Raw genomic sequence first — 27692 nt, forward strand, 5'->3', positions numbered from 1 at the left:
AAAATACCAAGAGCGACTTTTCTCTACTTGGCAGACAGTGGTACACCGGAGGCAGGACCCCCTTACTGTAAGGACTCTTTACGCTCAGGATACCTGTATATGATATAATACTGGTATACTGATATAAGTATAGTCAGCCGCAGCTCCTCCGGGTAATAACAGCTGATCACCCATTCAGCTTTAATTTAAAAAAGCTTGCCCTTTAACATCCTCAGCTCTGCTGCATCTGTCTAATAATGTCATATTTTCTGCAAGAAAAACAGTAGCCCTGCAGGCAGATAAGCTGTGCTCTTCCCTCCCCACCACACACACTATACTGCAGCCTGACTATTTGCATTTCCACCTTGTACGGACGTGTAGGATTATTGCACCTTCACAGCTAATCCCTTTCAATGCCATCAACAAAACAATTTTATGTTCATTATCAGACTCCCTGCCGGGTCCGGACTCTGAGAAGGGATAATTTTGCAGAAGACATTAAGTACGCTGAATAAGTAAACCGTGATATTGGATATTTAAATTGCTGCCTGTGCATTGGGTCCACGATATGGAAGAATCTTCAGGAGGATATTAAAAAAAAAAAAAAAAGATAATGCAAGGAAATAGTTTATAGTGGAAGTTTACTTTTTATTTTTTACCTATTTACCTGTTGTGAAAAGTTTTAGACTAGCTGCATAGACTTGTCCATAAACACAAAGAAGTGTATATCAGCATATCCTAATAAGCAGCATGGAGGACATTACAGAGCAGTACTGATAAGCTATGAATATCCACTGGGGTAAGATATAACAGTTATTGGAGTTTCAGCAGCTTCTCTGTGTCCCAGTCTCACGGTAGCTCCCTCCTCCCTCTCCGCTCTCCATAGAAGTCTATGGGAAGCTGTAACCTGATCCCTCAGTGAGTCATTTAGAGACAGGCCTGAGGAGTTGTTTGCAGGGTGAATGATAATTTGAGTTAGGGGAGGGGTGTAAATACACCTAATAAGTGGGGGACATTCTTCTCTGGTAAGATATATTACAATGTTTCTTATAGTTTTTTTGTGCTATTAACTTGTGCAATGTTTGTCGAAGCAACCATGACCATTTCAGAACAATTTTCCAGAAACATATAGAATTAACATGTTTTAAGAATTTTGCACAAAGGATTACTCAATTACTTGTTACTGGGGATAAGATGGTATAAACAATAAAAGGATTTATAACATACAGAGCCTCCAAACATAAGATGATCACATGACCCCCCATTGCTGATGGCTCCCCTAATATCACTGGATCCATTTATTTCTGATTATTATTGCAGCAACTACTCTTTCATATAAAACACATAAATATCAACTTCTAGTTACCTTATTTAATGACTTCACAGTATTTTGAATAGTTTCAAGAAGGTTCATCACCTGCAGGAAAAGAAGAAAATATGTAAGCTTATTGTTACATTCAATAGTCTTGGACATATCTAATGCAAGCCAGAGCCAGAGCGTCCCCTAGTTACGATGATGTCTTCATAAACTGCTTCCCTATGTATTTTTAGCACATCTTCAGAAGATGTGGCAGCATGGTGGACATTATAGAGCAGTACTGAGCAGTGAAAGATAAAAAATCCAGCATGAGGGGGGGTGAGGATGTAAAACTTAGGGTTCTATTAGACAAAGCGATTTTTAATGGATAACGATAAGTGATAGCAAACAATTGTTCACCATATTACACAGAACAATAGTCATTAGTTATGATTATCACTACGATTTTTTACTCCATCTGATCCCAGCAAATCAACGAACAATGTGAAATTACACTGAACGATTAGTGAACAATTAACAAACAAATTGTCAGGATGGTATCTCTGCAGAGCATTATGCGCCCCTCGGCTCGTGCTGTTCGGCCGAGAAGGCACTGATTTTCTTGTATCCTGTTTCTGTGTTTTGTTTGCAGTGTGTGAACACTGGTTTATATGCTCACCTTTGTTGGGAGACACACCCGACTTCACCTGCTGAATTCTGTCTGGCCATGTCATGGTTAATCTGTGTTTGGGTTCTGCTGTGACTGACAGGTCATCCTGCCAGTGGATCTGTCTTGTTCTCAGGTGTCTGTGCTTGGAGATCAGGGGGATGGTCCAATTACATTCTGGACCAGAATCCTGGCCTCCTATATAACTAACCCAGTCTGTGCTCTCATTGCCGGATATTGAGCTTGTCTCTGCCTGGTTCTGTGTTTCTATTCTTGCTCTGTTGATTCTGACCCTGCTTTGTATTTCTGACCATTCTTGTTTGCTGCCTGCCCCTGACCATACTGCCTGCATATTGACTTTGCCTTTGGATTGTGATTTTGTACTTTTGCTGCCCGTTTGTTGTGACCCGGACTGTTGACCATTCGTTATTGTGTTTTGTCTGTCTGTCTTGTCCTTGTGTCCCACTTAGCCAGCGCAGGGACTGACGCCCAGTTGCTCGCTGCCATTTTAGGGCGGATTGTGGCAAATAGGTAGAGGACAGTGGGCGGGGCTGAGCTTAGGGCTCACTGTTTGTCTTGTCCTGCTGTCCGGTTCCTAACACAAATGTGGAATTACAGTGAACAATTAGGAAATAATTAACAATGATTTTTGATTTAGCTCAAAAGATGCGATCAATGGCACACGAGCAATTTTTCGATGGTTTCCTGCATTCACGCAAAACAATTATTGTTTAAATTCAAATGATATAACGATTTTTTGCACCCGTGTGCATTAATCGTCCCGTGTAATAGGGCCTTTACTACAGCTTTCTGCAACTCCTGAGGCTCTCTACCCCTAACTTACTTTGAAGCTCCCTCATCCCCCTTATCCACTCCCCATAGACTGCCATGAGCAGCTGTAATCTGATCCTAAGCAAGTTGATCTGAAAGTTGATCTGATTCTAGATGGATCCTTGAAGTTTTTCAGAGTAAATGTTGCGTTCAAGAATGAAAAAGAAGAATACACCTTAAGGAGTGGATAAAACAGGATTTTTTTGTCTGATAAGATATATTACAAAGTTTCTTATGTTTACTTGTACTATTGATTTGCGTAAAGTTTTTCACAAAATTAGGGACCAGTCAAGACTCCTTAGTAAAAAAAGATAGTCATTGACCATAAGTGACAATTCTCTGTTTTTCTGTCTTTTTGGCTTGTGCATATTTTATGACAATTCTCTGTTTGTTACAATGTATGGCTATGTTCATGGAACAGCCGGTCTCAGAAAAGATCATCCCGGCCGGTACTGCAGTACTGCCCAGATGATCTTTAGGGCCGCAGAGTTCTGATGTGGACGCATCTATGCGCGCCCGCATCAGAACTCCGCACTGCACACTATGGAGCGAGCAGCCAGAGCCGCTCGCTCCATAGAGTGCACTGGCAGGGTTTTCTGTGGCCGCTATTCACTGAATAGCAGCCACAGAAAACTGACATGTCAGTTTTCTATGGCGCCGCGAGAGATTCCGGCCTGGAGTGTATACTATGTGTATACGCTCCGGCTGGGATTCCATAGAAGGCAAAGCAACATATATTTTCGGTAAATGTACGCCCGTTTTTGCTGATTGCAGCAGCGGCCGTACGTTTACGAAAATATACGTTGTGTGAACATAGCCTATCAGTGGAAATGTATCCATGTATCAGGATCTGCACTGTTTATCTCACAGACAATCCTATAAATTGAATAGAAGCAAATGGTCAGTTTGGATATAAATAAAAATAGTAAAAATATTCCCATTCACTGACAGCAAGCAGAGATCTTGTAATGAACAATGAACTATAATGCAAAGTAAACTTAAGGAATTTTTTTACATAAAATCAGTAAAAAAAAAAAAAAAAAGGAAATAATTATGGGATTTCCCCTTGGTTTAGTGTTTGATAGAAGAGGGACCCCCTGAAACCTGTGCTGATGATGACTGCACAAGGTTACAGGAGCCATATTTTCCGCATGGTGATGGGCTCCTGGGAGGGAAGACGTAACATATGCAACGTGGGAGAAAGAAAACTCCCATCTCCCAACAGCGATTCAATTCATTTAGCGTGATTTAAATGAGTTTGGCAACGCCGCTGTTTGCACATAGACGCCCTTATGGCTCCTCTGTGTATAACAAGTGCGATCTGTTTGCTGGATTCTATATAACATTTGTATAGGTTATTAGCAGACCAGGCTCTGGCCATAGCGGGGAAGGAGAAGGGCACCAGATCTGAGAATCATTATACAGAGGTAGATGCCCTGCAGCACTATCCACCTGAGGAATACTCAAGCCATGGAAGTACAAGGTCTGTTACTTTCTACAAGCATAGCAGAGCTGAGGCTGTCATTTTGCGGCACTGTCAAGAAGAGACGAGCCATGAAAGAACATGATATGTTTCTATGTTCAGATATAGTAGCACTCAGGTGGTCATTCTGCTGCACTGTCAAGAAGAGTCATACTCAAACAATGGAAGGGCATGATATGGTTCTATGTATGGTTGTAGCAGAGCTCAGGTTGTCACTTTGCAGCTCTGTCAATAACTCAAACAATGGCCATACATCATCATATACATGATATGTTTCTGTACCAATATAGCAGAGTTCCATTTCCAGCACTGTCCAGAAAGGAAAAGCTAAAGCAATGAAGGGGAAGGCTGTGCTATCATACACAGATGTAGCAGAGCTGAGGCTGTTATTTATCAGGGTAGAGTTTATCTACCAAGGCTTGTTGTACCGATGTAGACAACTCCATCCCTTCTCAGTCAGGCTTATTCTAAGTGAGTGCAGTCAGGCTTATTCTAAGTGAGTGCAGTCAGGTTTATTCTCAGTGAGTGGAGTCAGGTTTATTCTTAGTGAGTGCAGTCAGGCTTATTCTAAGTGAGTGCAGTCAGGCTTATTCTAAGTGAGTGCAGTCAGGTTTATTCTCAGTGAGTGGAGTCAGGCTTATTCTTAGTGAGTGCAGTCAGGCTTATTCTTAATGAGTGCAGTCAGGCTTATTCTAAATGAGTGCAGTCAGGCTTATTCTTAGTGAGTGCAGTCAGGCTTATTCTTATTGAGTGCAGTCAGGTTTATTCTTATTAAGTGCAGTCAGTCTTATTCTAAGTGAGTGCAGTCAGTCTTATTCTAAGTGAGTGCATTCAGGCTTATTCTAAGTGAGTGTAGTCAGGCTTATTCTAAGTGAGTGCAGTCAGGCTTATTCTTAGTGGGTGCAGTCAGGCTTATTCTAAGTGAGTGCAGTCAGGCTTATTCTTAGTGAGTGTAGTCAGGCTTATTCTAAGAGAGTGCAGTCAGGCTTATTCTTAGTGGGTGCAGTCAGGCTTATTCTAAGTGAGTGCAGTCAGGCTTATTCTTAGTGAGTGCAGTCAGGCTTATTCTAAGTAAGTGCAGTCAGGCTTATTCTTAGTGAGTGCGGTCAGGCTTATTCTTAATGAGTGCGGTCAGGCTTATTCTTAGTGAGTGCAGTCAGGTTTATTCTTAGTGAGTGCAGTCAGGCTTATTCTTAGTGAGTGCAGTCAGGCTTATTCTAAGTGAGTGTAGTCAGGCTTATTCTAAGTGAGTGCAGTCAGGCTTATTCTTAGTGGGTGCAGTCAGGCTTATTCTAAGTGAGTGCAGTCAGGCTTATTCTTAGTGAGTGCAGTCAGGCTTATTCTAAGTGAGTGCAGTCAGGCTTATTCTTAGTGAGTGCAGTCAGGCTTATTCTAAGTGAGTGCAGTCAGGCTTATTCTTAGTGAGTGCAGTCAGGTTTATTCTTAGGGAGTGGTCAGGCTTATTCTAAGTGAGTGCAGTCAGGCTTATTCTAAGTGAGTGCAGTCAGGCTTATTCTTAGTGGGTGCAGTCAGGCTTATTCTAAGTGAGTGCAGTCAGGCTTATTCTTAGTGAGTGTAGTCAGGCTTATTCTAAGAGAGTGCAGTCAGGCTTATTCTTAGTGAGTGCGGTCAGGTTTATTCTTAGTGAGTGCAGTCAGGCTTATTCTTAGTGAGTGCAGTCAGGTTTATTCTTAGTGAGTGCGGTCAGGTTTATTCTTAGTGAGTGCAGTCAGGCTTATTCTAAGTGAGTGCAGTCAGGCTTATTCTTAGTGAGTGCAGTCAGGCTTATTCTTAGTGAGTGCGGTCAGGTTTATTCTTAGTGAGTGCAGTCAGGTTTATTCTTAGTGAGTGCAGTCAGGCTTATTCTTAGTGAGTGCAGTCAGGCTTATTCTAAGTGAGTGCAGTCAGGCTTATTCTTAGTGAGTGCAGTCAGGTTTATTCTTAGTGAGTGGTCAGGCTTATTCTAAGTGAGTGCAGTCAGGCTTATTCTAAGTGAGTGCAGTCAGGCTTATTCTTAGTGGGTGCAGTCAGGCTTATTCTAAGTGAGTGCAGTCAGGCTTATTCTTAGTGAGTGTAGTCAGGCTTATTCTAAGAGAGTGCAGTCAGGCTTATTCTTAGTGAGTGCGGTCAGGTTTATTCTTAGTGAGTGCAGTCAGGCTTATTCTTAGTGAGTGCAGTCAGGTTTATTCTTAGTGAGTGCGGTCAGGTTTATTCTTAGTGAGTGCAGTCAGGCTTATTCTAAGTGAGTGCAGTCAGGCTTATTCTTAGTGAGTGCAGTCAGGCTTATTCTTAGTGAGTGCGGTCAGGTTTATTCTTAGTGAGTGCAGTCAGGTTTATTCTTAGTGAGTGCGGTCAGGTTTATTCTTAGTGAGTGCAGTCAGTCTTCCTTTGCTCTGGGCATCTCAGAGTACATCTGCTGTAAGATTTTAGATGTCTTATAATTATATGTATTGGTTTTGCAGAGTAAATGTGGCTTTTACACTGTAACCAAAGGGAATTTATGATAAATCATATGTATTGTACGTATAAGCCCTAAAGGCTGCCGAGAGCTACAGCACAGAGAGCCGATACAGCTGGAGTCACAGACTCTGTGCATGCAAATGTGCATTACATTACTCATTCTGTGCTATAGATCAGTGGAGTGCAACCTGCGCCTCTACAGCTGCGGCACAACTACAACTCCCAGCATGCCAGCATTACTAATTCTGTGATACCTACAGTATTTGTCTTGCTGCACAACTACAACTCCCAGCATGCCAGCATTACTAATTCTGTGATACCTATCTGTGCTGGACCAAAGGACAAGGACAATTTGCAACTTCTCACTGATGTTCTTCTTATTTTACCTTTAACATGATACTACCAAGGTAGCAGGTGTAGGAGCTGTAATGGGGCACAAAAGTTGGGGGGGGGGGGGCATCACTACACAGAGATGATAACTATAGATAATGGAAGGAGGTGTGGGGAAATCATGTTGCATTTTGGAGCCAAAGATTTACCTCTGCCACTAAGTGGTCCCCGACCTAATTACCCCTGCTGGTGACATCACTAGGTGGTCCCCGACCTCATTACCCCTGCTGGTGACATCACTAGGTGGTCCCCGACCTCATTACCCCTGCTGGTGACATCACTAGGTGGTCCCCGACCTCATTACCCCTGCTGGTGACATCACTAGGTGGTCCTCATCCTCATTACCCCTGCTGGTGACATCACTAGGTGGTCCTCATCCTCATTACCCCTGCTGGTGACATCACTAGGGGGTCCTCATCCTCATTACCCCTGCTGGTGACATCACTAGGTGGTCCTCATCCTCATTACCCCTGCTGGTGACATCACTAGGTGGTCCCTGACCTCATTACACCTGCTGGTGACATCACTAGGTGGTCCTCATCCTCATTACACCTGCTGGGGACATCACTAGGTGGTCCTCATCCTCATTACACCTGCTGGTGACATCACTAGGTGGTCCTCATCCTCATTACACCTGCTGGGGACATCACTAGGTGGTCCTCATCCTCATTACACCTGCTGGTGACATCACTAGGTGGTCCCCGACCTCATTACACCTGTTGGTGACATCACAATGTGGTCCTCATCCTCATTACCCCTGCTGGTGACATCACTAGGTGGTCCTCATCCTCATTACCCCTGCTGGTGACATCACTAGGTGGTCCCTGACCTCATTACACCTGCTGGTGACATCACTAGGTGGTCCTCATCCTCATTACACCTGCTGGGGACATCACTAGGTGGTCCTCTTCCTCATTACACCTGCTGGTGACATCACTAGGTGGTCCCCGACCTCATTACACCTGCTGGTGACATCACTAGGTGGTCCTCATCCTCATTACACCTGCTGGGGACATCACTAGGTGGTCCTCTTCCTCATTACACCTGCTGGTGACATCACTAGGTGGTCCCCGACCTCATTACACCTGTTGGTGACATCACAAGGTGGTCCTCGTCCTCATTACACAATGAAGAGGGTTCCATTACAGATCCCCCCCCCCCCCCAAGGTCATCATGGACATCTCATATTTGATCATATTAATGAGAGTAGAGAGAATACATCAACCTTTCCCACCATTTTTCATAGGCTTCAAGGTCTCTTCCTTAGTCCCAGGTCCCATAGTGCAGGAAGTACATGTTATATAGAACATTATCGACCCTGAATTATTAATGATTCACAGCAAAGCAAAGTCACCGGGGACATTTTACTTATGTCATGCAGACTAAAAGCGATGACTTCGAGGTCATGTTACAGGTCAGTATCAGCTTCATCACATCTGGGATCTCATGAGGAGTCTTAAAGAGAAGAGAAGTATCTAAACTGCTGATAGCTCCCTGTAGCGCACAGGACGCTGAGGATGAAGGTACTTTTATAAGGATGAAGGTAACAATATTACCATCATCCTCTGCACTACATCCCCTTCCACAATATTTAGAGGTTTATCCATATGCAAATATGCCATTTTGGTGCATTGGGGGCGGGGCTACAGCTTCCAGTGCACCAATTTGCTCCAGCGGGAACGGCATAGTGGATGATGGTAGGAAACTCACCAGCACCTTGTAGCAATTGGGCACAGAGTCCGGGGGCTGTTACCACTGACCTCGCACTACTGTAATATCCAACTTTAATCACGGCTCTCTGACACTGGCTTAGCAGACAAGGGGGTGGGGCCACAGCACAGATAGTCACATTGCCCCCACCCTGCGGGCCAGGAAATTCATGCAAGGCCCTGCTTCGTTTATCTATCTATCTATCTATCTATCTATCTATCTATCTATCTATCTATCTATCTATCTCTCTATCAATTATCTATCTATCTCCAATCTCTCTTTCTCCTATCTATCTATCTATCTCCTATCTATCTGTCTATCTATCTATCTATCTATCTATCTATCTATCTCCTATCTATCTATCTATCTATCTATCTATCTATCTATCTATCTATCACTTTTCCTGGCCCTTCCACTCTTCAGGAGATGGCACTTTTACTTCTCCTTTCTTCCAACCTTGTATCCAGATGGGCTCATGGAGAGGTACAGTATGGAGATGGTTAATGTTGCCCCCATACATGTACATTGTTACTAAGGTAAATAGTACTTCTCTAACCTTTTTGTGAGGCATGACATAAACCATTCCCCATCTCAGTGAACCTTCTTGGATACTTGGTTAGAGGAGATAAGGAGGGTTAGATATACATAGTGTGAACAGGAATGATGTTCTTCCTTTGCCAAAGCTTACAGAGAACCAACATTGCTCCTGGCCTCTGCCTGGGCTACCACCCTAGTGTTCAACGGAGAACTAGTTGGCGTCTCTATGGTAAGGACCGCGAGGGTTACACAACTCCACTACATTCAGAAGGTCGTAGCCACATTTTTACACAGATTATCTCCAATTTTCTGATTACAAGTAACAGTAATCTGACACGCAGCTCCAACAACCTAAATTAACATCTATATTGGGTTGTATATAATATAATAACAATATAATATAGGCAGTGCTTTCTAAGTACAAAAAAACCCTTTTTTAAGAAGGTCACAGGCCCTGACAGATTCTGGTGATACTGGAGATGTTCTTAATTCTATGCCTAATTCTTCCAGACACAAGATACTGAAGCCTCCCCCTTCTGGCTCCCCCCCACCCGGCCACATTGTATCTCAGCCTCATTAGAGGGGCATCCATCACTATTAGGGTCTAGCGGATGAAGGATTGACACAATGTTGCTGTTTATGTGCCATATTTTTTATGCAAACATTTTAATTAGAAGTAATGGCTGCGCAGAGAGAACATTGCGTCCCGTCTCCGCAAGGTAGAAGATTCAGCTCTCTCCGTGCCGCAGCAACGACTGGTGAAGGTTATGAGACAAGCGATCCGTCATTTAGAGCCGCGTCAGGAAATAAGATCTGAAGAAAACGGACTACTTTCCCTCTGATTACTCCCTTGCACTTTTGTGTCATTCTCAATCTACGTATTTCCCTCCCTGCGCTGCAGGCGGAGAGACGAGAGAATCAGCTCTAATCCAATATGACATGGCAGAAAGAAGCAGACATGATGTGTCACTGCAATGAACCTTCTAGTCGGGAATGGAGGATTCATAAAACCACCTCCGCACTCAGCGCCGCATCACGCCAGCCCCATATATCACTTCATATCATCCTGCTGTACCAGGAAACCAAATATCACTGCAAATGTGGAGGCTGAGAGATGTAAACTATGGAAAGTTCTACCATGATGACATCAGCAAACCGTGTGACCTTGTGTGAAGTCAAGGTCATTTAGACTCTGTTTTACCTTCAAATCCGCTCAGTTACAACACTTTTTTACTCTACCACTTCATGCTCTTCCCAACTGCATAGAACTATTAAAACTATTAAATCTTATTCCAATAACTTTGAGATAAGATAAGATAACCAACTTTCACAGCTGCATCCAATGACCTTATCAGCGGGCACGGCGATCGGACCGTGCCCGCTAATAGCCACGGTCCTGGGCTACACGCGGCACCCGGGATCACGGTGGTTCAGAGCTGAACGCCCTTACCGACAACAGGGTGTAAATATAAGCTGGGACTGGTTGGCCAGACATATGTTTTTGTATTTGGACAAATAGATTGACAGGAAGTCATAATGAGCCTTTTAATATCAGGCCCTCATTTGCCCAAGTGGGTCAGTAATGTCTTACAAAATGGTTAATCTCTGTTGGATCATCTCGATATTCTTAATAAGGGTACTATTACACGGAACGATAATCGGCCGAATCGGCCCGATACGGTCAATTATCGCTCCGTGTAATAAATACAACGAAATATATAGGTTTTACTTTTAACCTATAATTGTCGGGTGCCGACCACACATCGCTATGTGTAATAGCGGTGCGCGGCCGGCGGCTGACGATATACATTACCTATGTAGGCTGCAGGGCTCCTCTTGCGGTCTTCTTCTCCTCCCCGGGTCCCGCACGCTCTAGCTTCAGAGCGGCCTGTCTCAACTGACAGGCCGCTCAGCCAATCACTGGCCGGGACCACCACCAGCTGACAGGCCGCTCTGAAGCTGGAGGGCGCGGGACCCGGGGAGGAGAAGACCACAAGAGGAGCCCTGCAGCATGGATAGGTAATGTATACACTTTAAGCAAGGGCTGCAAGGACATTGGTAACGATGTCCCTGCAGCCCTTGTTAAACAATTATCGGGCCGTGTAATAGGCCCAGTAAACGAGCGCTGATCTACCAGATCGGCGCTCGTTCACAGTTATTATCGGGCCCCAATCAGCCCGTGGAATACCACCCTAACTCTCACACAATGTCGAGATCTGTTCTGCATTTATGTACAAAAAAAAAAAACTAAAAACTTTAGAAACCTGTAAAGTTAGCACCAAACTCATAGTAGAGACGGCGGAATATCACATATATAGAACCTTTCTAATAAAAGTTTCAAGAGATGGGTAGAGCCTCTAGATAAACAATGGAACCAATGAAGCAACACAAAGGAGCGAAATAATAAGCAACAATACAAATCAAGAAACTCTATACTTTAAATAAGAAAAAGTGACTGCAAAGTTCGAGTGAGCAGACTATAGACAGGCCGGTCTGTGGGGATGGATATTTTTAGCTTATGACATATTCGTTTTATAATGGATAACACGGCCGGCTCCTAATGGACTCGGGGATTCACACCTTCATTTCACGTCAGCTCAGATTCACAGTAACATTTCACCCTTGAGGAGCAGAAGTGACATTCGTGACTGGGAACGTTCATGCATTATAACAGCGCAGTTCACACCAGAAATAGGAAGAAATGTATCCAGTAAATCGTATCTTGTGCACTTCTTCTGCCCCCAATATACCCAAAGCTCTGACCCCAGGGGGTGAAATGCCCCTCTGACCAGAGGTGAGTGAATCCCACAATGTACGACCGGCTGTGATCTGTGTAACATGAACACAACAGTAAAATCTACTACAATAATAACTCAAAACTGTGCATTATCAGGCAAAGCCATCTTCATTACAGAGAAGCAAAGTAAAGACGGCTTGGCTGAGTCTAATATAACCTATGGAGGAGGGAAGGGAGAGGGGGATGAGCAGAGAGAGCAGAAAAGCAGCCCAGCAGTTTGGAGACTGTTTGGGCATATAAAATGCTGGATTCACAGGTCAGAAAGGTCAGTGCTTATCTGGGAGCTGCGTTGTACTGTGCAGGGATGACTTTTCTCTTTCTGTGCTTACTCATCACTCTCGACCCCTCCCCTCTCTATAGAGCATAATGGACATAGAAATCCTGCTTTTTCTGAAGTAAAGGTGGGGATGAGGATGGAAATCAGCTCAGTACAGGAGGAAACTCTTTTGCTTAATAAAACCTGTTACAGAGTTTCCCCGTGAAACATTTTGTAAGTGTTTGAGCACCCCATGAACACATAGGAGGCAGTATTGTAGCAGTTGTATTCTCATACATAGGATCTGTATCAGTATTAAGCGCACCCGCATCAGAGCTCCACACAGCCCACAGTGAAGCGAGCGGCCTGAACGAACAGGGTTTTCCTGCGTCGGCCGGGATCCAATTGCACATAAGGCTTTGTTACGCACCGAAAAACTACGGCCGTAGTTCTGCATCGAGGACTACGGCCGTAGTTTTACGTTGTGTAAACATAGCCTTATAGTAGTTATATTCTCGTATATAGGGGGCAGTATTATAGTAGTGATATTCTTGTATATAGGGGACAGTATTATAGTAGTGATATTCTTGAATATAGGGGGCTGTATTATAATAGTTATATTCTTGTACACAGGAGCAGTATTATAGTAGTTATATTCTTGTATATAGGAGCAGTATTATAGTAGTTATATTCTTGTATATAGGAGCAGTATTATAGTAGTTATCACAGTAGGGGAGAGGTGGATCGCACCGCCCTCGCAATCTCCGGTCACCGGATACAGTGGGATAGGACCAAAAGGGGTGCCCCAGCTGCGGCTACCCAGTTCGGGGTGCTCCGTCTAAGCAGATGAGTATGATACAAACATAAAGAGTAAAGAGACGTGAAATCACCAATGTGGTATGCCGCTGGGGTGCTTTATTAGAGGTTACTTCCACATATGCAGGGAGGGGGAGGTGGAGGCAGGTGTATTCTCAGGAGTAGACAACGATCGTTTCACGTGTTCCCACGCTTCTTCCGGTCTACGGAATGACGCCATGCCACTAAGGAGGTGCTTAATATACGTACAAGTGTAAGTGATACAAACAGATTAAAATTCAAACAAACGGTGCAAATTCATTGCGTTCGTTCAACCCTAATGGTCCGAGCGCTCGGACCATTAGGGTTGAACGAACGCAATGAATTTGCACCGTTTGTTTGAATTTTAATCTGTTTGTATCACTTACACTTGTACGTATATTAAGCACCTCCTTAGTGGCATGGCGTCATTCCGTAGACCGGAAGAAGCGTGGGAACACGTGAAACGATCGTTGTCTACTCCTGAGAATACACCTGCCTCCACCTCCCCCTCCCTGCATATGTGGAAGTAACCTCTAATAAAGCACCCCAGCGGCATACCACATTGGTGAGTGCACGTCTCTTTACTCTTTATGTTTGTATTATAGTAGTTATATAGTAGTTTCATTGTGGCTAGCACTCGTGCTTTGTAAGACCCATGTGATCCAAATTAGCAGGAAGCACCTGTGTACATAAGGGGAGGATCTCCCAGTATTCTCCCATTCTACCTGCAGAGGAATGGAGAGAGAGGTAAGAGCTTGTTTACACTTGTGTTGCTTGGCGTCCACTTTTTCCGCCTGTGGCGCCTGCGGGGTTCGGGGGGGCCTTTTAGGGTCTGGTGCTGTGACAATGGGGTTGCAGGGCCATTCCGTGGCCCCCCTTCTCTGCTTGCGCACGTATTGCGGTCGCTGACCGGCACAGTGATGTGTTTTGGTTAGGGACTCATGTGTATCAGAAGACCTGCACGTGGTACATGAGGCAATATGGTTTGGCCAAATTATATACTAACTTCTGATGTTGGTTTTAAATGTAGCTGAATAAGCTTTCGTGTCAGCCATGGGTGCGATGTGCAGCCATTTCTGTCGTTTTGGCTTGTGCATATTATAGTAGTTATATTCTTGTATATAGGAGCAGTATTATAGTAGTTATATTCTTGTATATAGGAGCAGTATTATAGTAGTTATATTCTTGTACATAGGAGCAGAATTATAGTAGTTATATTCTTGTATATAGGAGCAGTATTATAGTAGTTATATTCTTGTACATAGGGAGCAGTATTATAGTAGTGATATTCTTGTATATAGGGGGCTGTATTATAATAATTATATTCTTGTATATAGGAGCAGTATTATAGTAGTTATGCGAACTGGAGAGAATGGAACCGCTGCACATCCCATCTATGGCTGACACTAATGCCGCTAGGCCTATATTAAAAATCAACACCAGAGTGTCTGTATATGAATTGATCAAGCCATATTGCCCCGTGTACCACCGCGCAGGTCCTCTGGTCCACACGGGTCCCTACGCTAACTCCACACCGTGTCGGTCAGCGACCGCCAACCCCGCAAAGCGTGCACGTACAGGAAAGGGAGGCCATGGAACGGCCCTGCAACCCCAATGTCACAGGACCAGACCCAAAAAGCCCCACCAAAACCCAGCCAGCACCACCGGCGGGGAAGGCTGCCCCCAAAAGACACAAGTATGGATATGGTATTACACTTACCATTGCTGCTCTCACAGAATGGGGAAGACATAGTGTCCAGACATGTGAGCACAGGCATCTCCTGCTAATTTTGGTCATGTGGGTCTTATAAAGGAGTGCTAGCTGTTCAGAGAGGGAGAATTGCAAAACACGAACTGGAGAGAATGGAACCGCTGCACATCCCATCTATGGCTGACACTAATGCCGCTAGGCCTATATTAAAAATCAACACCAGAGTGTCTGTATATGAATTGATCAAGCCATATTGCCCCGTGTACCACCGCGCAGGTCCTCTGGTCCACACGGGTCCCTACGCTAACTCCACACCGTGTCGGTCAGCGACCGCCAACCCCGCAAAGCGTGCACGTACAGGGAAGGGAGGCCATGGAACGGCCCTGCAACCCCAATGTCACAGGACCAGACCCAAAAAGCCCCACCAAAACCCAGCCAGCACCACCGGCGGGGAAGGCTGCCCCCAAAAGACACAAGTATGGATATGGTATTACACTTACCATTGCTGCTCTCACAAAATGGGGAAGACATAGGGTCCAGACATGTGAGCACAGGCATCTCCTGCTAATTTTGGTCATGTGGGTCTTATAAAGGAGTGCGAGCTGTTCAGAGAGGGAGAATTGCAAAACACGAACTGGAGAGAATGGAACCGCTGCACATCCCATCTATGGCTGACACTAATGCCGCTAGGCCTATATTAAAAATCAACACCAGAGTGTCTGTATATGAATTGATCAAGCCATATTGCCCCGTGTACCACCGCGCAGGTCCTCTGGTCCACACGGTCCTCTGGTCCACATAGGCCTAGCGGCATTAGTATCAGCCATAGATGGGATGTGCAGCGGTTCCATTCTCTCCAGTTCGTGTTTTGCAATTCTCCCTCTCTGAACAGCTAGCACTCCTTTATAAGACCCACATGACCAAAATTAGCAGGATATGTCTGTGCTCACATGTCTGGACCCTATGTCTTCCCCATTCTGTGAGAGCAGCAATGGTAAGTGTAATACCATATCCACACTTGTGTCGTTTGGGGGCAGCCTTCCCCGCCGGTGGTGCTGGCTGGGTTTTGGTGGGGCTTTTTGGGTCTGGTCCTGTGATATTGGGGTTGCAGGGCCGTTCCATGGCCTCCCTTCCCTGCATGTGCACGCTTTGCGGGGTTGGCGGTCGCTGACCGACACGGTGTGGAGTTAGCGTAGGGACCCGTGTGGACCAGAGGACCTGCGCGGTGGTACACGGGGCAATATGGCTTGATCAATTCATATACAGACACTCTGGTGTTGATTTTTAATATAGGCCTAGCGGCATTAGTATCAGCCATAGATGGGATGTGCAGCGGTTCCATTCTCTCCAGTTCGTGTTTTGCAATTCTCCCTCTCTGAACAGCTAGCACTCCTTTATAAGACCCACATGACCAAAATTAGCAGGATATGTCTGTGCTCACATGTCTGGACCCTATGTCTTCCCCATTCTGTGAGAGCAGCAATGGTAAGTGTAATACCATATCCACACTTGTGTCGTTTGGGGGCAGCCTTCCCCGCCGGTGGTGCTGGCTGGGTTTTGGTGGGGCTTTTTGGGTCTGGTCCTGTGACATTGGGGTTGCAGGGCCGTTCCATGGCCTCCCTTCCCTGCATGTGCACGCTTTGCGGGGTTGGCGGTCGCTGACCGACACGGTGTGGAGTTAGCGTAGGGACCCGTGAGGACCAGAGGACCTGCGCGGTGGTACACGGGGCAATATGGCTTGATCAATTCATATACAGACACTCTGGTGTTGATTTTTAATATAGGCCTAGCGGCATTAGTATCAGCCATAGATGGGATGTGCAGCGGTTCCATTCTCTCCAGTTCGTATTATAGTAGTTATATTCTTGTATATAGGAGCAGTATTATAGTAGTTATATTATTGTACATAGGAGGCTATATTATAGTAGATATATTCTTGTACATAGTAGGCTATGTTATAGTTGTTATATTCTAGCACTTACGAGGCAGAGGCAGAATAATATTAGTTGGATTATAGTCTGTTATATGAGGCAGATGTGATGGATATACATTCTCTACCTTAGGGCACATTTTTCTACCATTTCATATGTCACAAAGATGGTTTAAATGACAGTGATGGAGTGAGGATGTACAGAATCCTCCAGTGATTTTATAAGACAATGTATTCTTTAAACACAGTTTCAGAGCAGTCCTTGACAGATTTTACCTAAGCCTTCAATGCTTTTATTGGCTTCCCAGTAGTGGCGGACCTCTGCAGACATTTAAATGCGGCTCTGAATGTGACATTATACAATAAACGTCCATTTTGACCCCAGAAACCAGAGAAATCAGAATCTGAATTTACTTAAATAACTGGAGACGTTGTTTAAGAGGACAAAGACTTTTCAAAGTCACCGGTGATGAACGATCTCTGCGTGCTGCGCCTAAGCTGCTATTTATGCATTAAATTAAAATCCATTCTAAATGTTTTCCTGGGGAACGTGTAAATCTAGAACAATATCCAGAAAGTCAATGAACATTATTTACATAATTAAAGATTCATTGATTTTTCCTCTCTTCGCAGATACGTTGTAATCATGTGTGAAAAGGCCTCATCCGACCCCTGAAAATCATGTTAAATATTAATAGTTGTACGCGTCTCTTGGGGTGACGGATACAATCCTCATCAATTAAGGAAAAAACTCAGGGCTAATAAAGCATTAAAAATGGGCAAAAAACTGTATTTAAGGGTACAAACACACGCAGCAGATACGCAGCAGATTTGATACCGTGTTCAGTTATTTAGATCTAATCTGCTGCGTATTGCAGCAGTAAATACGCAGCGTATAAGCCGTGTGTGTTTGTACCCTAAGAAATAATAATTAAAAAAAACATTCATGGACATATAAAGCTGTCATTTACATTACAGTGAAGTGTAATACTAAAATATGAACATTTTTCTCACTGGTGCCAGAGAGAGCAGTTATATTCTTGTTCATAGGGGGCAGTATTATAGTAGTTATATACTTGTATATAGGGAGCAGTATTATAGTAGTTATATTCTTGTATATAGGAGCAGTATTATAGTAGTTATATTCTTGTATATAGGAGCAGTATTATAGTAGTTATATTCTTGTATATAGGAGCAGTATTATAGTAGTTATATACTTGTATATAGGGAGCAGTATTATAGTAGTTATATTCTTGTATATAAGGGGCAGTATTATAGTAGTTATATTCTTGTTCATAGGGGGCAGTATTATAGTAGTTATATACACAAGCAAGTAGATTTGCTGGCACTATCAGCAAACCGTAGTATTCTGAAATTGTTTGTATGTCCAGGTTAAGTGACCTTACGTGATAGGGATCGTTGTGATCTCTGTTTACTGAGTGATCTCAGTACAGTGTCTGCATCACGGTGGTGCTCAGCATGAATAGAAAAACAGATCATTCAATAAGCACAATCTCAATGGCTTGTGCTTATAGTAGTTATATTCTTGTATATAGGGGCAGTATTATAGTAGTAATATTCTTGTATATAGGAGGCAGTATTATAGTAGTAATATTCTTGTATATAGGAGCAGTATTATAGTAGTTATATTCCTGTATATAGGAGCAGTATTATAGTAGTTATATTCTTATATATAGGAGCAGTGTTATAGTAGTTATATTCTTGTATATAGGAGCAGTATTATAGTAGTTATATACTTCTATATAGGGAGCAGTATTATAGTAGTTATATTCTTGTATATAGGGGCAGTATTATAGTAGTTATATTTTTGCATATAGGGGGCAGTATTATAGTAGTTATATTCTTGTATATAGGAGCAGTATTATAGTAGTTATATTCTTGTATATAGAAGCAGTATTATAGTAGTTATATTCTTGTATATAGGAGCAGTATTATAGTAGTTATATTCTTGTACATGAGGCAGTATTGTACCTATTTTAAGCGACTCCGTACCCACAATCTGCCCCTCCCCCAAACTGCTTGTACCTTCAGATAGCTGCTTTTAATCCAAGATCTGTCCTTGGGTCCTTTCGGCAGGTGATGCAGTTATTGTCCTAAAAAATAACTTTTAAACTTGCAGCCCTGTGTCAAATTGGCATGGCCTAGAGTGTCTGTGCATTAGGCTTGCACCGCCTGTCCTTCCCTCCTCCCCGCTCTCCTTATCATTAGGAATGCTCCAGGCAGGTCTTCTACTATTCATCACCTGTGTGAGCCCAGCATATGGGCAGTGTTCATTAAGGCACCTGTGCAGTGTTCAGACAAGAGATGAATATAAGAAATTCTGCCTGGGGCATTCCTAATGGTAAAGAGGATGGGGAGAAGGGACGCAGAGCAGTGCAAGGTTAGGGCACAGACACTCGAGGCCACGCCAATTTGACACAGGGCTGCAAGTTTAAAAGTTGTTTTTAAGGACAATAACTGCATCACCTGCCAAATGGACCCCAAGACAGATCTTAGATTAAAAGCAGCTACAGGTACAAGCAGTTTGGTGAGGGCAGAGTCGCTTTAACAGCCCTTTTTGCTCTGATTGTTGTCTGTGAATGTAACTGTATAGTAACTCGTCATAAAAAAGAATACAATATAAATGTGAATAGTGTAAGATAAAGTCATTATGCAGTTGCTTTGGCTCAATATCCGCTTGGAGTCAGTTATATGAATAATTCGCTTTCAGTCTTACACCCGGATTATGTGTTTTTTTACTTATATTGGAGAAGTTGTTGTGTTTCTGATGGAATTATTAAGTGTTTACATAGTGGAACTAATTCCAGGGCAGAGAAGAAGAGAAAACCCTGAAGGATTCTTCTGATTAGATATTTATGCCGACTTAACGCTCCTCTCTATTTTTTTCATTATTTAGAATAAAGTCACTTAAGCCTTGAGCGTCCCTTGATCTTTAGATTCACATTGTTAAAGGATTATGTTTAGATACAGAAATCTCTGATCTTATGTAATAATACCTGACTGCTCAGGGCACCTTCTGCAGAAACTCTAAGCGCATAAATCACATTACGATAGAGGGATCTTTACTTATTTTGTGAACAATTTACTGTGGTTATAAGCACTTAGTGAACCCTCCATAGATTGTATCATTGTCTATGGTGCCGCCTTTTAGTGGCAAAGGTCAAATTTAATGACCCAAGCACATTTGTAAATGCATGCCGATCTCAGCAATCAGTGTTTGCTTATAGAGATCAATAGTTGTTGAATCCTTCATCCAGCTCTCTCCTGCAATCAGCCATTGACTGCAAAGTAGAGGGATGATGAAAGTTTTAAAAACTCAGAACAGTGATTACAGCTCTGAAGTATAATACAGAATGTAACTCCAGATCAATACAAGATACGTAATGTACCAAGTTTTCCTGAAAATAAAACATCCTCCTAAAATAAGACTCCCCAACTACCCTACCCTCTAGCCTAAATTAAGGCATCCCCCCCAAAATAAGGTGTCCCCTACTCTAAACTAGGGCACCACCCGAAAGTAAGGCTTCCCGTTGCCACCCACCGCCGGCCACCACTCACCTAATCCCCTTGTGGACCTCAAAGCACGCCAACACACGCTATGCGCATGCCTGACCCACGTCCCGTCACTGATGCGCATTTGGTCCCGGGGTGGGTAAACGGTGGAGGTCCGGGCAGGATGACTTATTTCTACCCCTCAGGGGGGCCGGGGGGAGAGAAATAAGACATCCCTCGAAAATAAGACATAGGGGGAGATTCATCAAATGGTGTCAAATTTAGACTGGTACAAACTGGCCACAGCAACCAATCACAGCTCCGCTTTCCTTTCACCAGAGCTGGAAGCTGAGCTGTGATTGGTTGCTGTGGCCAGTTTGTACCAGTCTAAATTTTACACCTTTGATAAATCTCCCCCATTGTGTCTGTTTTAGAGGGAAAAAATATAAGGCATTGTCTTATTTTTGGGAAAACACAGAAATGTATGTAGACAGTGACTCCATCAACAGAATAATGAGTGCAGCTCTGGAGTATAATACAGGATGTAACTCAGGATCAGTACAGGATAAGTAATGTAATGTTTGTACACAGTGACCCCACCAGCAGAATAGTGAGTGCAGCTCTGGAGTATAATACAGGATGTAATTCAGGATCAGTACAGGATAAGTAATGTAATATGTGTACACAGTGACCCCACCAGCAGAATAGTGACTGCAGCTCTGGAGTATAATACAGGATGAGTACAGGATAAGCAATGTAATGTAAACAGTGACAAAGTAACGCCACATCTCTCCATGGCCATTTCTGGTATTGCAGCTTAGTCATTTACGTGAATAGCAAAAACAGCATTGTTTAGTAACAATTCTTGAAACAGAACAGAAACTTTCTCCTAAAAGTGATCGTCTCTGGAATGACAATCTCCTCTACCCTCTAAGAGTTCATCCAGAGATTCAGGACAGTGCACTGTAACATTATAATTAGAGATGAGCGAACCAGGTTCGGGTTCGAGTCCATCCGAACCCGATCATTCTGCATTTGATTAGCAGGGGCTGCTGAAGTTGGATAAAACTCTAAGGTTGTCTGGAAAACATGGATACAGCCAATGACTATATCCATGTTTTCCACATAGCCTTAGGGCTTTATCCAAGTTCAGCAGCCACCGCTAATCAAATGGCGAACGTTCAGGTTCGGATCGACTTGAGCATGCTGAAGGTTCGCTCATCTCTAATTATAATTACAATTCACATGCCTTTAATTGTAAACATATCATAGGAATTAATACACCCAAACTTCACACCGACTTCTCTACAGACGAGGAAAATCACATTACCAGCTCGCCCCAGTCTGCAGCTTTCAATTTTATTTTTTATAAGATAAAGTCTACATTTCCAGACAGGAAAGTGAAAGCAAAATGAAGCACAACAATTTATTGAATCACAATCGCAGCGTCTGACAATGGATAGACTGGAAATTGCATCAAAGCTGCAAGACATTTAATAAACGCTGACAGGGCGAGAAGAAGGAAGAACAGTCGGGAGCCCAAAACAATTTCCATCCAAGAAAAAAGTTTCCGGTTACTGGTAAAACAGTATAAAAAAATCTACAAAAATGATGATCGGTAAATAAAAGTTTTCTTGTTCGCCTCATCTTAGTAAACTATTTCCTGGTGTTTCTCGGCTACAATTGCAAGAAAAAGTAAGTGAACCCCCTGGAATTTTCAGAATTTCTGTACTGATTACTAATTTACTTTATGGCTATGTCCACACACCATCAAATGACGGTGATCTGATTGTTCTCAAGGTTATAATTATATGCAAACTTAAGATAACAACTCATTTCACAGGTTTAATGACTGGTCATGCAATTTAGGGCATACACTGAGTAAACATCTACCGTGCAGGGAGAAAAACGGAAATGAACACTTTACAATCTGTATTTCTGCATGGATTACTAATAAAATGTGCTCTGATTGTTCTCTAAGGCATAATTTTACACAAACAAAATGGTCCATATTCTTCAATCTGAATACAAAAACAGTCTAATTTGCCCAAAGAAACCAATCACAGCGCACCTTTCATTTCTCAGATTGCTCTGATAAAATCAAAGCTGGGCTGAGATTGTTTTGCAAAGTTAATATCCATAGTACAGGGAGTAAAACGTTAGTGAACACTTTGTAAATCCCTGATTTGAAGTAGACTGAGTAAACATCCACAGTGCAGGGAGAAAAGAAAGTGATCTCTTTGGATTTACCTAGAGCTCTGTTCTGCATTGTTTACTATTAGGCTATGTTCACACGCCATCAAAATGAAGGACGATTTTATTGGACGGTCGTCATTTAATGACATATAACGGCTGTTATTTTATAACACTGGCCATTATTTGCATAACAACAGCCGTTATTTGTAGTTAAGTGACTGCCGTCCAATAAAAAATGCCGTCACTTCGATGATGTGTAAACATAGCTTCAAAATATGTTATAGACAAACACAATGCAGCCAAACTGATACAACGTAGTTGTATTATTTATGCTTTTCATCGGGTTCATTGAGCAAACATCCACAGTGCAGGGAGGAAAACTAAAAGTAACCTGTAGCCTAAAACTAAAAGTAACCTATAATAACCTGTAGATCCCTCCTTTACTAGCAATCACCTCCGCAAAACATTTCCTAAAGCTGCAAGATTAACCGAAACATTGAGGAAGAATTTTGGTCCCTTCCTCCCTGCTATTGGGTATCAATATTACTTGAATGACTTCCCAGCCCTGACCATTATATTCCTGAGCCTTCCTCATCTAAGTACAAGGAACTTTGACAGCACAGGAATCACCCCAGCGTCTCGGCCATGGCTGACATTCCTCGAGACACCTTGATAGCTCGACCAAATAATTATTTAGCTAAACTTGGTGACTGTTTGCAGAGCGTCCCTTCCCGGTGCCAGCAGTCTGTTCATTAACCTTACAATTAACCTTACAACATCCCGGTATGCGGCTCCGCACCGCTTGTTGATCCCTGGTACGTTGCAGGCGCAGACAAAGGATAAGGATGTATCTGAGCACCGGCTGCCTCATACGTGACACCTTAATCCGGATTTCCCTGCGGAGAAAGGTTATTAAAATATCATTCTGTCTGGACGTGGCACCTTGGTGTGTGCTTACAGCTAACACTACATCTATCAGTTTCTGTTTGCTTGACTTTAAGCTCTGGAGTTGGAATAATCCAGCTGCCAAGAAAAAGAACAGCAAATACGCAGCAATAACCAGCGGCAAGTATTCCCATCTGTCCACATATATACGGGGGGGAGGGGACGCTATATCTTATTCTGCAATGCGATGGTCAAGTGGATTTTATGGTTTATTTTTCATAGAGCTGGGATCACGTCATAGATCCATCTCTCTACAGTTTGGGATTTTACTCGCTACTAGAGCTGGACTGGTGTGTGCCTCTGTCATTTCTGAAGAAGGCAGGACTTGCCCTGAAGGGGGCGCCATTCGCTATGATAATATTGAATTGGTAACTGTTGGAATGTATTATTCACACACTGTATAGTCCTATCACATGGACTTTATATGGTATCTGACAAGATGAGGGGGTAGCTGTAAATGGTTCAGCTCCATCCAACTCTGTCTGATCCTAGTACCTGGGGCTCTCAATCTGCTGCAAAACTTCTATTACTACCATCATGCACTGTTAGGCTATGTTCAGACGACATATATTTTTGTAAAACCACGGCCGTTGTGATTTATACGAAAATATACGTGCCAATATTGCTGCCTATGTATACGCTCCTGCCGAGATCCCTAGAGGCGCCACAAATAACTGACATGTCAGTTTTCTGCGGCCGCTATTCAGTGAATAGCGTCGGCAGAAAACCCTGTCAGTGCACACAATGGAGCGAGCGGCTCTCGCCGCATGCTCCATAGTGTGCTGTGGGAAGTTCTGATGCGGGCGCGCACAGATGCGCCCGCATCAGAACTTAGCGGCTGCAAAGATCATCCGGTATTGCAGTACCGGCCAGGATGATCTTTTCAGAGACCGGCTGGGTGACAGAACAGCCGGTCTCTTACTGTGTGTGCACATAGCCTTAGCCCGTTATGGTCATCGCACCATCCAATCATCTAATTAACCATGTACTGTTGCTATCGAACAATCATCTTCAACTTATGGCTCTCCAGCTGTTAAAGAACTACAATTTCACTTACTTATCCAACCAAACAACCAATGTTTCTGCAAAACAGTGCTCCTCCACCTTTGACTCTCCACTTGTTGCAGAACTACTACTCCCATCCTGCGTTGGTCATGTGTAGCTGTAATGTCATGATGCAACAGCTGGACAGCCACATGTTTCAAGATACGTCTATAAAAACAAAGTTTAGCACTGCAAAAGCCCATAGTATGGAAGCTTTTGTGGATAAAAATGAAGCCAAGGGAATATATATATATATATATATATATATATATATATATATATATATGTTATGTCTTTGAACCGAAGGGCAGCAGTAACATGAAAGACATTTGAGAAAGTCAAGGACAAGAAAGTATAAAGATTATCCTTGAAAAAAAATAAACCGTCTACTATGTTCCCACGCATTATTTTTGGTCAGTATTTTGCAACCAAAACCAGGAGTGGATTAAAAATACAGAAAAGCTATGTTCACACACCACCATTATTTCAAAACAATAGTGGTTGTTTTAAACAACAGCATTTATTTACTACTACATGACGGCCATGCACTCAATTTCAACAGTGTGGGAACATGGCCTTTCTGTGTTTTCAATCCACTCCTGGTTTTGGTTGCAAAATACCGAGCAAAAATACAGTGTGGGAACATATCCTAAAACAGGAATAACCAGACTGAAATTATGGACTTATAATACTACAATACGGTAGGGGCACTATATGGCGGTTTTATTTGAGTAATGGTGTAATGGTATTATTTTTTGCAGTATATGGTTGTGGCAGCACTCTATATAGTTATTTAGTCAACTGTAAACATTATTTGGTCAACAAATGACAGCCCACCATTACACCGTACTACATGATACACTCTATGGTACAGTCATTTGTGTACTGAATGACGGTATATACCATAAAGTGGCACTAACATCTGTATCCACAGGATTTTTCCACTTAGGAATATAAGGATATAAGGAATTTAAGAATAGTGTATACAATAGACTCGAAGACATATAAATAGGCTTAGCGTTGCAGTAAATAAGACTTCTTTATTAATGCCTTCACAGGATCAGTGGAGAGTACAGCTCACAGCAAACGTTATACATACTGTACCAGTCCACGTTCCCCAATGTCCTTGCTTCTGTCTGCTGTCCGCAGCTGCCGCCGGATCTTCGGAACCCATCTATGAAGTAACAAACTGCTCAGCCAATGACTGGCCAAGACGGCACCGGCGTATAAAGTTTATTATTTTAAACTTTTAAAGCAAGTGCCAATCTAACAGAGAGTCGCTTGCTTACATAAGTGATTGGGCCTAAGAGTCCCGTGTATACCAGAGATGCCTTGGCACTCACTTAAATGTGCTGCATTCTCTGTTGGTCTTAAGAATGCACCAAATTACATGGCATTAAAGGGGTTATCCAGAATTTTAAAAACGCCTTGTTCCAGAAAACAACACAACCCTTGTCCTCATTTGTGTGTTGGTATTGCAGTTTAGTTCTATTGATGTGAATGGAGCTGACTTGTAATACCTCACACAACCTGAAGACAAAGGGTGGTGCTGTTTTTGAAACGTTTAAATAAACAAAATGTGTTTTTCATATTCTGGATAATCCCTTTAAGTTGTTAAAGGGGATATGCCCTCATTCTTAATAAATGGGCTCTTAGAAAATGTGTAGTATGCCAAATCCAACAATGACAGCACGTTTACCAGTCTTCGCCCGCAGTCACACTCGGCTTTATCCCCCACAAAGTCATTTTTACAGGAGATTTTCATTATTTCACTAAATGGCAGTCACAAATCCCAGCGACGCTGCTAGTCTCACATCTGCGGCCTCCGGAATGATCCCCATTGTGATCTTTACTAAACTCTCCGCAGCCATTTATTTTATTTAACATTAGGGTCACTTACCTTATTATTTCCCTTCAAAGGGACATTGTTCTTATTGGCGGCGCCGGGACGACCCGCAGAGTTTAGACCGATTTTTTTTTTTGTTTCTAAAGACTATTGATGTTTGCGCTGTAATGCTGTAGGCGGCGCGGCGGCTTCTAATACATACTGTACGCGGACATGGGCTGAAAGTCTCCTCTCTCTTGTCCTGTCGCGTTTTTATTGCCTGCTGGGGCCGGAGCGTGTCTGCTTTGTAAATTCAATTTGCTGACAAATAAAAAGAGATTTAAAGCCCTTCAGTTTATCCCCTTAAGAACACAAAGATTCAATGGCTGACTATTTGTTGACTAAGGAAAAATGAAGGTTTTCGAGCCGCGCCAATTCCTGGTCTGAAAATACTTGTAGATAATTGTCGCTGCGGAAACGCATTAAAGTGTTTGTACTGAAAGGAAAACTCCACGTGATAAGAAACGGTCACAAAAGTTCATCGTTTCCATCTAAAGCTCCCTATATATACACATCTAAAGCCCCCCATCTTATACTCCAATCACATCCAGAGCAGCAGGAACAAGTCTGGTTTTGGTTGCTAGGCAACAGGGCATTGTAGGGGTTCAGTAAAAGTTACAGCTAAGCGGAGTGGGGATAGGAATAGTGCCTGGAGGCAGGAGAAGGCTGTAAGGAGATGTAAGCAAGGACCTCACAGCCCCGGAGTAGGCCTCAGGCCTAGCTTAGCACCCCAGAAACTAAATGAATGCATATTTTTGGAGTATTTGGAGTTGAGGGGTACCTGCGACTGCAAAGTCGACTCTTAATCCGGAAGTTATCCATTGGTTTAGAATGGAGGTCACGCGCATTTCTGTCACGTGTTGTTCGTAACCATGGTTACCAGAGCTTATAAATTAAAAGTCTGCTTCGCCTCTGGCAGGTACACTTTAAGTTAGTGCCCCCTGCAGATGGGAACTGCACTCCCTAAGTTTGTGCACCCTGCAGATGGGAATTGCAGTGCTTAAAGGGGTTGTCCACCAAAAATGTTCTTTCAAGTCAACTGGCGCCAGAAAAAATTATTCACTGCAGTACCCTTTTAAGCTAGTGCACTTGCAGACGGGAATTGTAGTGGCTAATGGTGCGTTTACACAGGCAGATTTATCTGACAGATTTTGGAAGCCAAAGCCAGGAATAGATTTGAAAAGAGGAGAAATCTCAGTCTTTCCTTTATGACCTGTTCCCTGT

The 27692-nt window shown here is 43.1% G+C and overlaps 1 long non-coding RNA gene across 1 annotated transcript; it reads right to left on the reverse strand.

The window, feature by feature from the left end:
* Positions 1 to 1345: 1345 nt before the first annotated feature.
* Positions 1346 to 27328, reverse strand: LOC138798799 (uncharacterized). The gene is made up of 3 exons (XR_011364169.1): positions 27250 to 27328; positions 26484 to 26729; positions 1346 to 1396 (listed from the first exon to the last, which is right to left on the reverse strand). It is a non-coding gene; the product is annotated as an uncharacterized lncRNA (long non-coding RNA).
* Between the last annotated feature and the right edge of the window lie 364 nt (positions 27329 to 27692).

Source organism: Dendropsophus ebraccatus, chromosome 8 (genome assembly GCF_027789765.1).
Source record: "Dendropsophus ebraccatus isolate aDenEbr1 chromosome 8, aDenEbr1.pat, whole genome shotgun sequence".
NCBI lineage: Eukaryota > Metazoa > Chordata > Amphibia > Anura > Hylidae > Dendropsophus > Dendropsophus ebraccatus.